Source organism: Rhinopithecus roxellana, chromosome 7 (genome assembly GCF_007565055.1).
Source record: "Rhinopithecus roxellana isolate Shanxi Qingling chromosome 7, ASM756505v1, whole genome shotgun sequence".
Taxonomy (NCBI): domain Eukaryota; kingdom Metazoa; phylum Chordata; class Mammalia; order Primates; family Cercopithecidae; genus Rhinopithecus; species Rhinopithecus roxellana.
Window position 1 is genome coordinate 74,934,797 of NC_044555.1, and position 14,644 is coordinate 74,949,440.

Here is a 14,644-nt window from a genome sequence, read left to right on the forward strand (position 1 = left end):
ACAGCAAATTATACTTCCCTCTTCTTGCCCTGTTGGAAATTCTTTCCTGTGAGATTTTCTCCTCTCCGCCCTCCGCCCCTTCTCCCATAGCCTACAGCCTCCTCTGGGAGTTCCTTGGATTATTTTGTTGCCATGTAGCTTTGCAATTTCTAGTATGGTAGCCATGGGCCACATGTGGCTGTGGAGTGCTTGAAATGTGGCCAGTCTAGATTGAGATGCCTTGTAGAAGTATAAAATACACACTGGATTTCAAAGACTTAGTTCAAAAAGAAAAAGTGCAAGATATCTTATTGATAATGTAATACGGTTTACATGTTGATATGATCACTTGGATACATGGAGTAAAATAGAACATATTATTAAATGTAACTTCACCTGTTTTCTTTTGACATTTTCTTGTGGACCTAGAACATTGATAGACAGGTGGGTCTCCTTCACAGTTACACACTTATCTTGCTCAAGACCAGCCCTGCTTCCTCACTGGCTGCTCAGTCAAATGCCTCCTCCAGTTCAAGCTGTCTATCACGGGGCCACCCATTATGTATCCATCTCATATTCTCTGCTTAGTGCCTGTGCAGGCAGCTGGTGTTTCTGTCCTCCCGCCCAGCTTTGCTTATGATGCTAGTCTTGAGTGCAGGCTGCTGAGCTTCTCACCTTTCTTCCCATACACGTAGAACCTCCCCTCCAGAAACATGGGTTACTTACCAGCTGGCAGGGAGCAGAGCTGGGGTTCACATTCATTTCTGTCTTGCTCCAAACCCATGTCCCTAATAGACTACTCTCTCCAATTGCTTTGTGGATGTGAACACATAGTAAGTTCCTAGAAGGCAGGGACCATTTTTCTTTCTTTCATCTCTGCTGTTCAAGGCCTAAAGCTTTTTTGAAAGAATGAAGATTTCTAGTCTCTTGCCCTTCCACTTTCTGCTATGTGAAGACACAGTGTTCCTCCCCTTTGCCCTCTGGATGATACAGCGACAAGGTGCCATGTTGGAAGGAAGCAGAGAACATCCCTCACCAAATAATCAATCCTGCTGGTGCCTTAATCGTGAACTTCTCAGCCTGCAGAACTCATGAAGGTCATCACCATATGTAGGCTGATTGATCTTGGACTTCCAAGCCTCCAGGACTCAAATCAGTGAATTTGAAAACATTTTATGGAGGACGGGGCCAAGATGGTCAACTAGAAGCCACGGTGTTCAGAGGCTCCCATCAGAAAAATCCTTAATAAGCATGTGAATCCTTCACCAGCAACCAAGGTATCCAGGTTCTCTCATCAAAACTGACTAGAAGGCTGGCGTGACCCCCAGAGAGAAGGAAGAACAGTGTGGTGTGGCGGCCCACCTGAGGGCCACACGGGGAAGGGGAACCCCCTCACCCCAGCCGAGGCAGGCAGTGAGTGAGCACACTACCCAGCTCAGGGAACTGTAAGACCCATGGATTGGAAGATCCCACTTGTGAACCCATGCCACCGGGACCTAGCATCCCAACCCCGGAACATGCAGATTCTTACAGCCTCTCAGCTGGAATCTGCTTAAGTTTACGGAACTCCTTGGGGAGGGGTGACCAGTACCGGCTGCAGCTGCCTGCTGTCTAAGCCCTTTGAGCTCCTGTGGGGAGTGGTAGCAGGCAGCACTGGCACTGGCAACTGCCTAATATGCTAAGCTCCCTGGACGGGGGAAAGGGTGGCACCCATTTCTATAGCCACAGGCTATGCTTTTTCCCTCCTAGAGCCAGGGAGGCTGGACAACTTGGCCCCAAGACTTGTCCCCACAGCCCAACACACCGACTGTGGCAGTCTGCGGCCAGAGTGCCTCTTCAGGCCCAATCCCTACCCATCCTTCCTTAGTTGGGGTGGGGGGGGGGCTTCCCTGCAGGATCTCCAATAACTCCAGCCAAAGGCTGAGGGACAGAATTCGGATCTCCTGGGCCTCAGCCCGTAGGGGAGGGGTGGCCGCAGTCTCTGCTGACCAGCAGACTTAGCTTTTCCTCCTGGTAGTTCCAAGGAATCTGCCAGCCCAGACAAGTGGGTTTCCCCCAAGCAAAACACACCCTCTCCACCAAGGGGCAGAGTACTCCATGAAACTGGTCCTGCTCCCTTTGCCACCTAACTGGGTGAGACCCTTCAACAGGGCTTGTCAGGTACCCTGTGCCGGAGCGATCCTGCTGGCATCAGGTTGGTGCCCCTTGAGGGCAGAGGTCCCAGAAGAAGGAGTAGGCACCCATCTTTGCTGCCCTCCAGCATCCTTGAATGACATCTCCAGGCACGGGAGCAAATCAGATGAATAAGGACTGAAGGTGAACCACCAGCAAACTGTAGCAGCCTTACAGAAGAGGGACTAGACTATTGAAAGAAAAGCAAGCAGAAAGTGACAACAGCATCAACAACAACAATAAAATAAAAGGTCCCCACAAAAATCTCATCCAAGGGTAGTAGCCTCAAAGACTGAAACTAGACAAACTCACGAAGATGAGAAAGAATCAATGAAAAAATGCTGAAAACCCAAAAGACCAGAGTGCCTCTTCTCCTCCAAATGATTGCAACATCTCTGCATCAAGGGCACGGAACTGGACGGAGGATCAGATGGACGAACTGACAGAAGTAGGCTTCAGAAGAAGGGTTATAAAAAAACTACAATGAGGTAAAGGAGCATGTTCTAACCCAATGCAAAGAAGCTAAGAACCTCGATAAAAGGTTAGAGGAATTGCTAACTAGAATAACCAGTTTAGAGAGGAACATAAGCAACCTGGTGGAGCTGAAAAACAGCACGAGAACTTCGTGAAGCATATACAAGTATCGTGAAGCACAAACAAGTATCAACAGCTGAATCGACCAAGCGGCAGGAAGGATATCAGAGTTTGAAGACCACCTTACTGAAATAAGACATGCAGACAAGAATAGAGAAAAAAGAATGAACAAAGCCTCCAAGAAATATGGAACTTCATAAAAAGACCGAACCCACGATTGAGTGGAGTACCAGAAGGAGATGGGGAGAATGGAAACAAGCTGAAAAACACACTTAAGGATATTATCCAGGAGAACTTCCCCAAACTACCAAGACAGGCCAACCTGCAAATTCAGGAAATACTGAGAACACCATTAAGATACTCTATGAGACGATCAACCCCAAGACACATAATCATCAGATTCTCCAGGGTCAAAATGAAGGAAAAACTAAGGGCAGCTAGAGCGAGAAAGGCTAGGTCATGACCTACAAAGGGAGGCCCATCAGACTAACAATGGACTTCTCAGCAGAAACTCTACAAGCCAGAAGAGATTGGGGGCCAATATTCAACATTCTTAAAGAAAAGAATTTTCATCCCAGAATTTTATATCCAGCCAAATTAAGCTTCGTAAGCGAAGGAGAAATAAAATCCTTTCCAGACAAGCAAATGCTGAGCGATTTCGTTACCACCAGGCCTGCCCTGCAATATCTCCTGAAAGTAGCACTAAATATAGTAAGGAAAAACCGGTACTAGCCACTGCAAAAACACACGAAAATATAAAGACCAATGACACTACAAAGAAACTGCATCAACTAGTGTACAGAATAACCAAATAACATCATTATGACAGGATCAAATTCACACATAACAATATTAACCTTAAATGTAAATGGACTAAATGCCCCATTAAAAGACAGACTGGCAAATTGGATAAGGAGTGAAGACCCATTGGTATCGTGTATTCAGGAGACCCATCTTACATGCAAAGACACACACAGGCTCAAAATAAAGGGATGGAGGGAAATTTACCAAGCAAATGGAAAGCAAAAAGAAGAAAAAAGAAAAAAAAGCAGGGGTTGCAATCCTAGTCTCTGACAAAACAGAGTTTAAAGCAATAAAAATAAAAACAGACAAAGAAGGGCATTTACATAATGGTAAAGGGAACAATTCAACAAGAAGAACTAACTATTCTAAATACATATATGTACCCAATACAGGAGCACCCAGATTCATAAAATAAGTTCTTAGAGACCTGCAAAGAGACTTAGACTCCCACACAATAATAGGGGGAGACTTTAACACCCCACTGTCAGTATTAGATCAATGAGACAGAAAATTAACAAGGATATTCAGGACTTGAACTCAGCTCTGGATTAAGTGGACTTAGTAGAAGTCTGCAGAATTCTGTACCCCAAATCAGCAGAATATACATTCTTCTTGGTGCCACATGGCACTTATTCTAAAATCAACCACACAATTGGAAAGAAAACACTCCTCAGCAAATGCAAAAGAACTGAAATCATGACAGGCAGTCTTTCAGACCACAGTGCAATCACAGTAGAACTCAGGATTAAGAAACTCATTCAAAACCACATAATTTCATGGAAATTGAACAACCTGTTCCTGAATGACTCTTGGGTAAATAATGAAATTAAGGCAGAAATCTAGTAGTTCTTTGAAACCAATGAGAACAAAGAGACAATGTACCAGAATCTCTGGGACACAGCTAAAGCAGTGTTAAGAGGGAAATTTATAGCACCAAATGTCCACATCAGAAAGCTAGAAAGATCTCAAATCAACACCCTAACATCACAATTAAAAGAGCTAGATAGGTAAGAGCGAACTAATCCAAAAGCTAGCGGAAGGTAAGAAATAACTAAGATCAGAGAAGAATTGAAGGAGATAGAGACATTAAAAAACCCTCCAAAAAACCAACAAATCCAGGAGCTGATTTTTTGAAAAAATTAACAAAATAGACCGCTAGCTAGACTAATAAGAGAAGAATCAAATAGACACAATAAAAAATGATAAAGGGGATATTACCACAGACCCCACAGAAATACAAACTACCATCAGAGAATACTATAAACACCTCTATGCAAATAAACTAGAAAATCTAGAAGAAATGAATAAATTTCTGCACGCATACACCCTACCAAGACTAAACCAGGAAGAAGTTGATTCCCTGAATAGACCAATAAGCTCTGAAATTGAGGCAGTGATTAATAGCCTACCAACCAAAAAAAGCCCAGGACCAAATGGATTCACAGCTGAATTCTACCAGAAATACAGAGGAGCTGGTACCATTCCTTCAGAAACTATTTCAAACATTTGAAAAGGAGGGACTCCTCCCTAACTCATTTTATGAAGCCAGCATCATCCCAATACCAAAACCTGGAAGAGACACAGCCAATGTCATACTGAATGGGTGAAAGCTGGAAGCATCCCTTTGAAAACTGGTACAAAACAAGGATGCCCTATGTCACCACTCCTATTCCACATAGTATTGGAAGTTCTGGCCAGGACAATCAGGCAAGAGAAATAAATAAAGGGTATTTAAATAGGAAGAGAGGAAGTCAAGTTATCTCTGTTTGCATACGACATGATTTTGTGTTTAGAAAACCCTATCATCTCAGCCCAAAAACTTGTTGAACTGACAAGCAACTTCAGTGAAGTCTCAGCATACAAAATCAGTGTGCAAAAATCACAGGCATTCCTTTACACCAACAGTAGGCAAGCAGAGAGCCAAATCATGAGTGAACTCCCATTCACAATTGCTACAAAGAGAATAAAATACCTAGGAATACAAGTAACAAGGGATGTGAAGGACCTCTTCAAGGAGAACTACAAATCACTGCTCAAGGAAATAAGAGAGGACACAAACAAATGGAAAAACATTCCATCCTCATGGATAGGAAGAATCAATATCATGAAAAGAGCCATATTGCCCAAAGTAACTTATAGATTCAGTGCTGTTCCCATCAAACTACCATTGACATTCTTCACAGAATTAGAAAAACCTGTTTTAAATTTCATATGGAATCAAAGAAGACCCCTTGTAGCTAAGACAATCCTAAGCAAAAAGAACAAAGCTGGAGGCATCACGCTACCTGACTTCAAACTACTACAAGGTTACAGTAACCAAAACAGCATGGTACGGGTACCAAAACAGGCATATAGACCAGTGGACCAGAACAGAGACCTCAGAAATAACACCACACATCTGCAACCCATCTGATCTTCGACAAATCTGCCAAAAACAAGCAATGGGGAAAGGATCTCCTTATTCAGTAAATGTTGCTGGGAAAACTGGCTAGCCATATGCTGAAAACTGAAACTGGACCCCTTCCTTACAGCTTATACAAAAATTAACTCAAGATAGATTAAAGACTTAAATGTAAAGCCCAAAACCATAAAAACCCTGGAAGATAACCTAAGCAATACTATTCATGACATAGGCATGGGCAAAGACTTCATGACTAAAACACCAAAAGCAATTGCAGCAAAAGCCAAAATTGACAAATGGGATCTAATTCAACTAAAGAGCTTCTGCACAGCAAAAGAAATCATCAGAGTGAACAAGTGACCTACAGAGTGAGAGAAAACCATCTCACGCCAGTCAGAATGGCGATGATTGAAAAGTCAGGAAATAATAGATGCTGGCGAGGCTGTGGGGAAGTAAGAACACTTTTACACTGTTGGTGGGAACGTAAATTAGTTCACCCGTTGTGGAAGACAGTATGGCGATTCCTCAAGGATCTAGAACCAGAAATACCATTTGACCCAGCAATCCCATTACTGGGTATATACCCAAAGGAATATAAAACATTCTACTATAAAGATACATGCACGCATATGTTTCTTATAGCACTATTTACAATAGCAAAGACATGGAACCAACCCAAATGCCCATCACTGATAGATTGGATAAAGAAAATGTGGCACATGTACACCATGGAATACTATGCAGCCATAAAAAGGAATGAGACCATGTCCATTGCAGGGACGTGGATGAAGCAGGAAGCCATCATCCACAGCAAACTAGCACAGGAATAGAAAACCAAACACCACATGTTCTCACTTATAAGTGGGAGTTGAACATTGAGAACACGTGGACACAGAGAGGGGAGCAACACACACCAGGGCCTGTTCGGGAGTGGGGATGAGGGGAGGGAACTTAGAGGACGGGTCAATAGGTACAGCAAACCACCATGACACACATATACCTATGTAACTAACCTGCACATTCTGCACATGTATCCTGTTTTTTTTTTTTTTTTTTTTTTTTTCTCTAAGAAAAAAAAAAAAATCTCTAGTGGATTGCCTAAAAGAACCCTTGGATGAAGTCAGACACATGGGTAGTACAAGACCCCAGATGGCATTATTTTATATGTATAGGATCGCTTTTTTTTTTTGAGACGGGGTCTCACTCTGTCACCCAGGCTGGAGTGTAGTTACGTGATCATGGCTCACTGGAGCCTTGATCTCTTGGGCTCAAGTGATCCTCTTGCCTCAGCCTCCCGAGTAGCTGGGACTACAGGCACACGCCACCAGACCTGGCTAATTTTTGTATTTTTTGTAGAGATGGGGTTTTACCATGTTGCCCAGGCTGGTCTCGAACTCCTGGGCTCACGCAGTTGGCCCACCTCGGCCTTTCAAGGTGCTGGGTTTACAGGTATAAGCCACTGTGCCTGGCCTAGAATTGCTTTTAGTGGATGATTTTTTGCTGTCACCGTTATGGCGTGCATTTTCTGAGTTACCAGAGATGGCCCTGCATGCTGTGAGGCTGTGTTGACTATACTGTTGCTGTGTGTGTGGAGGGCAGGAAAGTGCTGTCCTTGCTGTAAGTTGTGTTATTAATGGTATGGACACTGTGAGTTGCTTCTAGAGAGCTACACCCTCACTTCTGTGTCAGCAAATGAAGGCCCAGGAACTGACAACGTTCCCTCTAGCTTTAATTGCGGTATAATCACCACACCCCAATATTCTCCTGTTTCACCTTTGGCAACATCTAGAGAGTTTGGTTATCACAGCTGATGGGGTGGGGGTGCTACTGACATTGGGTGGGTAGAGGCCAGGGGTGCTGCTGGGCATCCTACACTGCCCAGGACAGGCCCCCAAATTATCTAGCCCTACATGTCTACAGTGCCACAGGTAAGAAATCCTGGACTGTAGGGTAGACAGATTTGACTGGAGTGGAGAAATTGTATCCTGGGGTAAGTGGGATTTGGATTGCAGTTAGTGCAGAGCTTGTGTGTGTGGAACTCCTTGGACACTGGACTAATCCAAGAAGTTGGGTGGGGAGGAGGGAGCTTTTTCCTTAGGTCCTGGAAATCATTAAAAACCTTTGAAAAGGTGCTTTAGAAAGACACAACTGGCATCTGTGTGAAGGATGGATTACAACAGGCACCAGCAGACTGTGGCCGACGGGGCCGTGTCCAGACTTGGCACACAACCACGCCCATTCATTCATGGGTTGTCTGACTGCTGTGATGGTTAACTTCATCTGTCAACTTGGCCAGGCCACAGTTTTCAGATATTTGGTCAGGTACTTGGGAATGTTGTTGTGAAGGTATTTTTTAGATGAAATAAACACATCAGTAGACTTTGAGTAAGGCAGATGACCTCCATAATGTGGATGGACCTCATCCAATCAGTTGAAGGCATTACGAAAAAGACTGAGGTCCGCCAAAGAGGAGGGAATTCTACCAGTATCCTGCCTTTGGATTTGAGACTGTGACATCTGCGCTTCCCTGGGTCTCTGGCCTGCTCTGGAAAGTTTGGACTTGCCAGCCTCCACAATTGTGTGAGCCAATTCCTTAGAATCTGTCCATCTGTCCGTCCATCCATCCATGCACACACACACGAACAAACCCTATTGGCACTGTTTCTTTGGACAGCCCTGACTAACATCACTGCTTTCTTGCCACAGCAGCCAAGTTGAGTATATATTTGTTGTAAGTACAGGGATCGTGTGGCCCACAAAGTAGAAAATATTTACTCTCTGGCCCTTTACAGAAAAAAGGCCAAGCATTGGATTTGATAAGTGAAGTCCTTCCATGGAACTGAGAAGTGCTGAGTCAGTACTCACTGGAGTTAAAACAGAAACTGTGAAAGCAAGAGGGCTCAGGATGGTGATATCATGGTCTTTCATTCTTTTCTCCTCTGCACATTTGACCCACTGGCATGCAGGAAATTTAATCTCTAATCCAGAATGTGTTTTAGGGAATGCTTGCCTGGCTTGTGGGTTGAAATGTTCTCTCCTCAGATGTGGCTCCTGCAGTATCATCTCACCTGATGACAAGAAGTGGAAGCCATGTGACCACCTGAGACGCAAGTTAATTAGGGTTTATTAGAAAGACAACCTTAACCCCTGTGGGATGTGCTGTGGGGGAAGATAAGACACCAGTATTCTATGATTCCAAATAGGTGATTTTAAAATTTCTACCCCGGGAGGATGGATTGGCATTTGTCTTCCAAACATACGTTAACTAACGTTTTATTTCTGACCGTTTTGTACACATTTTAATCATTTTCCAGCTCACAATTACAGTTGGTACTTCTCAATTCTCAGTGAGTTGTGTAGTGAAATTGTTTGCAACATTATACTTTGGAAATGACATTGGCAATTAAAGTTTTGGTCCAAGTTTAATAATGAAGACTGTTTGAAAGGCCAAAACTTATGGATGCTTTTGAGATGAAATAGACATTTGGGAAGCAAATGAGGGCAGGTTGTCCACTTCTTAACATTTATCTGGTTGTTTTTTTTTTTTTTTTTGACAGGGTCTTGCTCTGTTGCCTGGGCTGGTATGCAGTGGCACGATCTCAGGTCACTGCAGCCTCAACCTGTGGGGCTCAAGTGATTCTCCCACCTCAGCCTCCCAAGTAGTTGGGATTACAGATACATGCCACCTCGCCCAGCTAGTTTTTAAAATTTTTTTGTAGTGATGGGGTCTCCCTATGTTGCCCAGGCTTCTCTTTAACTCCTGGTCTCAAGTGATCCTCCTGCCTCAGCCTCCCAAAGTGTTGAGACTACAGACATGAGCCACCTTGGATTACAGGCGTGAGCCACCACGCCTGGCCTTAACATTTATCTTGATGCCAGTGAAATCATTGATGTGTGCCAGGGGGTTCCTTTTCCTAAATGGAAGCTCACTGTTTTGGGTATCCATGACTTCATCATAGATATGAAGAGAAAGTTTGAAATGCCCACCAGCTGTCTGTGTTAGCACCTGCATTTGTGTTACTCATGACCAATGTAGCTTTTGAGTTTGTGACACGTAGCGCACCCCCTGAGCTTAACTATCTGGTTGCTAATGTCTTTGGACATCACCGTATTTGTTATGTCAGGGTTCCTTTTACGAATTGCTCTTGTGGGCTTTCAGGCTTTCTCTGTGTAAGTGGTTTTTTTTTTTTTGGAGATGGAGTCTGTTGCCCAGGCTGGAATACAGTGGCGCCATCTTGGCTCACTGCAACCTTCGCCTCCCGGGTTCAAGTGTTTCTCCTGCCTCAGTGTCCCTAGTAGCTGGGACTACAGGCATGCGCCACCACGCCTGGCAAATTTTTTGTAGTTTTAGTAGAGATGGGGTTTCACCATGTTGGCCAAGCTGGTCTCAAACTCCTGACCTCAGGTGATCCTCCTGCCTCAGCCTCCCAAAGTGCTGGGATTACAGGCATGAGCCACCGCACCCAGCCAGTGTCTTTTGAAACACAGACACCTAGTACCTCTCCCGTGAGTCTTTCAGGGAAAAGATTGAGTTCCGTGTCAGGTTGGAGTTTCTGTTCAAGCGACTAGACTGCTTCCTAGCCCCCTTTATTCGAAAAACCAGCGTGGTCTTCACTTTTCCCTTGAGCCTACAACCACAGGGTACCTGTTCATGTGTTTCCAGGACCTTGTGCGGCTCCTTTGCTTTGCTTATTCCGAGAACCAAGCCTTGGGACTGTGCATTTTGAATACAAATGAAGGCCCCTGGAGGAAGTCCCCAGAGTCTCAGCACAGTTGAGGAAACGAACAAAGCATGCTACACGTGCAGGAAGATGCCTCATTAATTCCTATGATGACCTCTCTGCTTTTTTATTTTTTAAGTTAAAAGGAGTCAACGCTTTGGGTTTTGTTAGACTGGACAAGGTAGCAAGTCATATTAAACTAACCCAGGTTGTTGCTTGAGTTTTCATTGAACTTAGAGTCTACTGACGAGTATAGTGAAGCAGAAATTCCCCTCACTAGGTGGCCTGATGGTGCACTCCAGTGAGGGGTGCAGAACGTTTAAAGGGATCTGCTTCCTGACTGGGTCAAGTTAACCTCTTTCTGCCTTAGTTACCTCTTTGCACGTCCTAAAAGCACCTGCTTCTCAGATCCTTGGGAGGATTCACTGAATTTGTCCACTTGGAATCCACATGGAAGGCTGCCTGGCATGTAGGAGGTACCCAGTAAATTTTAGGCTTCTGTTGTTTTTGCCAGTTGGATTCAACAGATGTTTGTTCCCTGGACTAGTGTTTCTCACCTGGGGGTGATCTGCACCTAGGGGACATTTGGCAAAGTCTGGAGACATTTTGGGTTGTCACAACTTGGGGAGGGAGTGTTACTGGCATCCAGTGAATAGAAACCAGGTATATTAGTTTTCTGTTGCTGTAAAGGAATACCCGAGACTGGGTAATTTAGAGGTTTATTTGGCACACAGTTCTACAGGCTGTACAAGCACAGTGCCAGCATCTGCTTGGTTTCTTGGGAGGCCTCGGAGCTTTTGCTCATAGCAGAAGGCAAAGGGAGAGCAGGTGTCTCACATGGCAAGAGAAGGGAGCAAGAGACAGAGGAAGGGCTAGGCTATTTTAAACAACTAGCTCTTGCATGAACTGAGGGAACTCATTCAGTACCAGGGGGAGGGCACCAAGCCATGGTTCCTCCATGAACCAAATACCTCCCACCAAGGCCCCACCTCCAGCAGTGAGGATTACCCCACAACATTTCAGTGTGAGATTTGGAAATGACAGACATCCAAACTATGTCACCAAAGATGCTGCTAAGCATCCTACAGTGCACAGAGCAGCCCCCATAACAGGGTTACCTGGCCCCAGAGTGTCAGTAGTGTTCAAGTTAGGCTACACTGTAGTTCACTTGCTTGTTGTGTGTAGGAGGACCAGAGGCCAGTTACCTGGTAACGACAACAACAGCAACAACAACAACAACAAAACCCCCTCAAACCCGAAACAAAAAAACCCCACATGACACTGTGACATTTTTTTTAATTTGCAGGAGATTTAGTCTCAATCCAGTAGAAGGCCTTTATTTCCTTGCTAGTTATAGAGAGGCTTTTCCGGGTTCCTTGCCTGTGTTTGTTGCAATTAGTTTTTATTTACCTTTCTAGGGTTCATGTGTGCCCCTTGGGTTTGCCATGTTTTGTTCTCCAAAGCCCCAGGAGGATTCCCCAGTAACAGAGACTGTGTTCGATTTTTAACATTTTGTTTTAAATGATTTCTTTTGATTAATTACAGACTCACACTGCATTGCAAACACAGTGCTGTCAGATCCCAGTACTGTGTCCTTTACCGGCTTTCCCCAAGGGTAGTGGCATCTCACAGGATCATAGAGCAGGAAAACCCGGGAAATCCCCGTTGGTGCAACACAGTTACCTAGTCTTGGAGCCCTTACTTGAATTGCACCCTTTTTGCTTGTACTCATTTGTGAATTGCATGTTAAAGATGAGAGTCAGTAATATATTTCCAAATGTCAACAGAACATAGATTGAGCAGAAGAGTTTATAATGAGATGGAGGACGGAGCAGAAGAGCTCATAGCGAGCCAGGGCCGACAACCTGGCGAGGAGCTCCTTGACTTCATCTTGGAGGCCGAGGTGGGAGCGTTGGTGACAGCCTCCAGGAAGGCAGATGTTATCGGGAGTTAAAATGAGATGTGTGTACTGCTCATGTGCGTATGGGGTGTGCCCCTTTTGTTTTTGATGCTGAAATGAGACAAATCATTTCCCTTTCAAGCTCCAGGCAGACTGATAGAGTGGGGAAACAACACCCAACTTCCTGCAACCTGAAATCCTTTGCCTTGGCTCCTCTTACTTACTAAGTTCCTATAGTCCTTATTTTGTGAACTGGTAAAACAACTTTTCTCCCTCAAGTGATGATCATCTTGTGTTTTATGTTAATTAACCCCATAAAGACCTCCCTTTGGAATTCCTTCTTCTAATCTGCTTGGCCGGTTTGCCAGTTAGTCGCCTTACTAGGAGAATCAAAATGTAAACTCATAATAGACACGAACCAAACATCATCAGCACAGGATGTGGCAGAATGATTTTTCTTTCCCACCTCTTGCTGAGAAGGTGATGAGATTGGAAATGGTGAACACCCCAGAGTTCTGTAACTCTGAGTATGGAGGAGGAGGTGACAGCCCTTGACCTCAGTAGCGGAGCCACATCATCGAACATCCCTGTCCAGGAATCTGGACATGCACTGGTCAAGAATTCAGCACAGTTGCCTTTGGTCTGGGAATTGGGAATCTCTTTTTGTAAGTGAGGCACGGAGTGAAATTGCAGAAGCCTGTGTGACTTGTAGAAACTGAAGCCAGGCTTGTTTACTGCCTTGCACAATGAAGATATGATAAGACTGGGAACTTATTTGTGAGTGTCGTCGATGCCAAGGAACCTGTCCAACATTTATAGAGGCGTTTGGGCTAAATGAAAAAAGGTTTAATCTGTCTGTGGAGACAGAAAGTAGATGAGTGGTTGCCTATGACTGGGGCTTTAGGCGGATAAGAGGTTGTCACTGCTAAAGGGTACAGGGTTAATGGAAATTCTTGAAATTGATTGTGCTGATGGTGGCTGCACAACTCTGCAGGTACTAAAAGTTGTTGAGTTGTACTAGAAATGGGTGCATTGTATGGCATGTGGTTTATATCTCAATAAACCTGTCAAAAAAGGGTTCAGGACCACTGTTTTTGTACATGTCCTCAAAATACTTCCTGTAATCTAGTGTGGTCACAGCTGGTTCATGTGCACAGACATAGTGTCAGTGTCATTGTGGAGATAGCAGTTTCAGATTGACTGGTTCCAGAAAATGTGTCCCTGCCTGTTATCTCCACATTGCCACAATTAGGAACCAAGGGTCCATAACAAGCAGTGAAACCATGGTTGATATCAGAGGAAGTGGGGCGGTGTCATCTCTTTTGTATTTTTCTCTTTTCTCTTCCCCGCTGTCTTTGCCCGCTTCCTTCTCCAAAATAAAACAAAAGAGAGAAAGCAAGAGATAAGTGGCTGAGCTGAATGTGTTCCAGCCCTTTAGAAGAGGGGAGTACACATACCAGAGGGAAGATAAGCGAAAATGCAGCCTTTCTCAAGGGCCAGCATGGATAGAGATAAAGAGAGAGCCACAGGCACACTGGCCAAGCGTCAGCTCCTAAAGTATCCATCTCACTATTCAGGGTGGGGAAATATTTGATACCTCAAGTCCTCTTTATCATTGCTGATGAAACTGACATAGGTGATTTCCTTTAGGAGCATTTAGGGAGAATGCAAGGGAAATTGACAACACACTTGGTGCAGTTGGGTAACCAGTCTTTGTGTTGCCCTCCAATGACTCTTGCTTGGAAATGATTGGAAGCCCATCGTTTTAAATCTTTGGAATGACTGTCCCCTTCATAAAGCATGATGTAGCAAAATGAAAAACATGCTTCTGGTGAAAAGTGTTTTTCAAAAAAGCTTACGACATTGAGGAGGTCATTTCATATTTCCTGATATTCAGCAATTTTGCTGTGAGCTTTGTAGAATTGGCCTGGTGCTTAGTTCAAATAAGAAAGGGATTACTGAAATTGCACATTAAGTTAAAAACCATCAGGGTTTTGGGTCCTGAGACATGTTATCTAAACATCTGTCTTGCTATTTTGTTACAGAACAAAGTAGGAATTGTAAAACATCTTC

At 44.2% G+C, this 14,644-nt stretch overlaps 1 protein-coding gene across 4 annotated transcripts in view; it reads left to right on the forward strand.

Moving 5' to 3' along the window:
• TBL1X (transducin beta like 1 X-linked) overlaps positions 1 to 14,644 on the forward strand; it is a 258,483-nt gene that overhangs the window by 39,173 nt on the left and 204,666 nt on the right. The window lies entirely within an intron of this gene.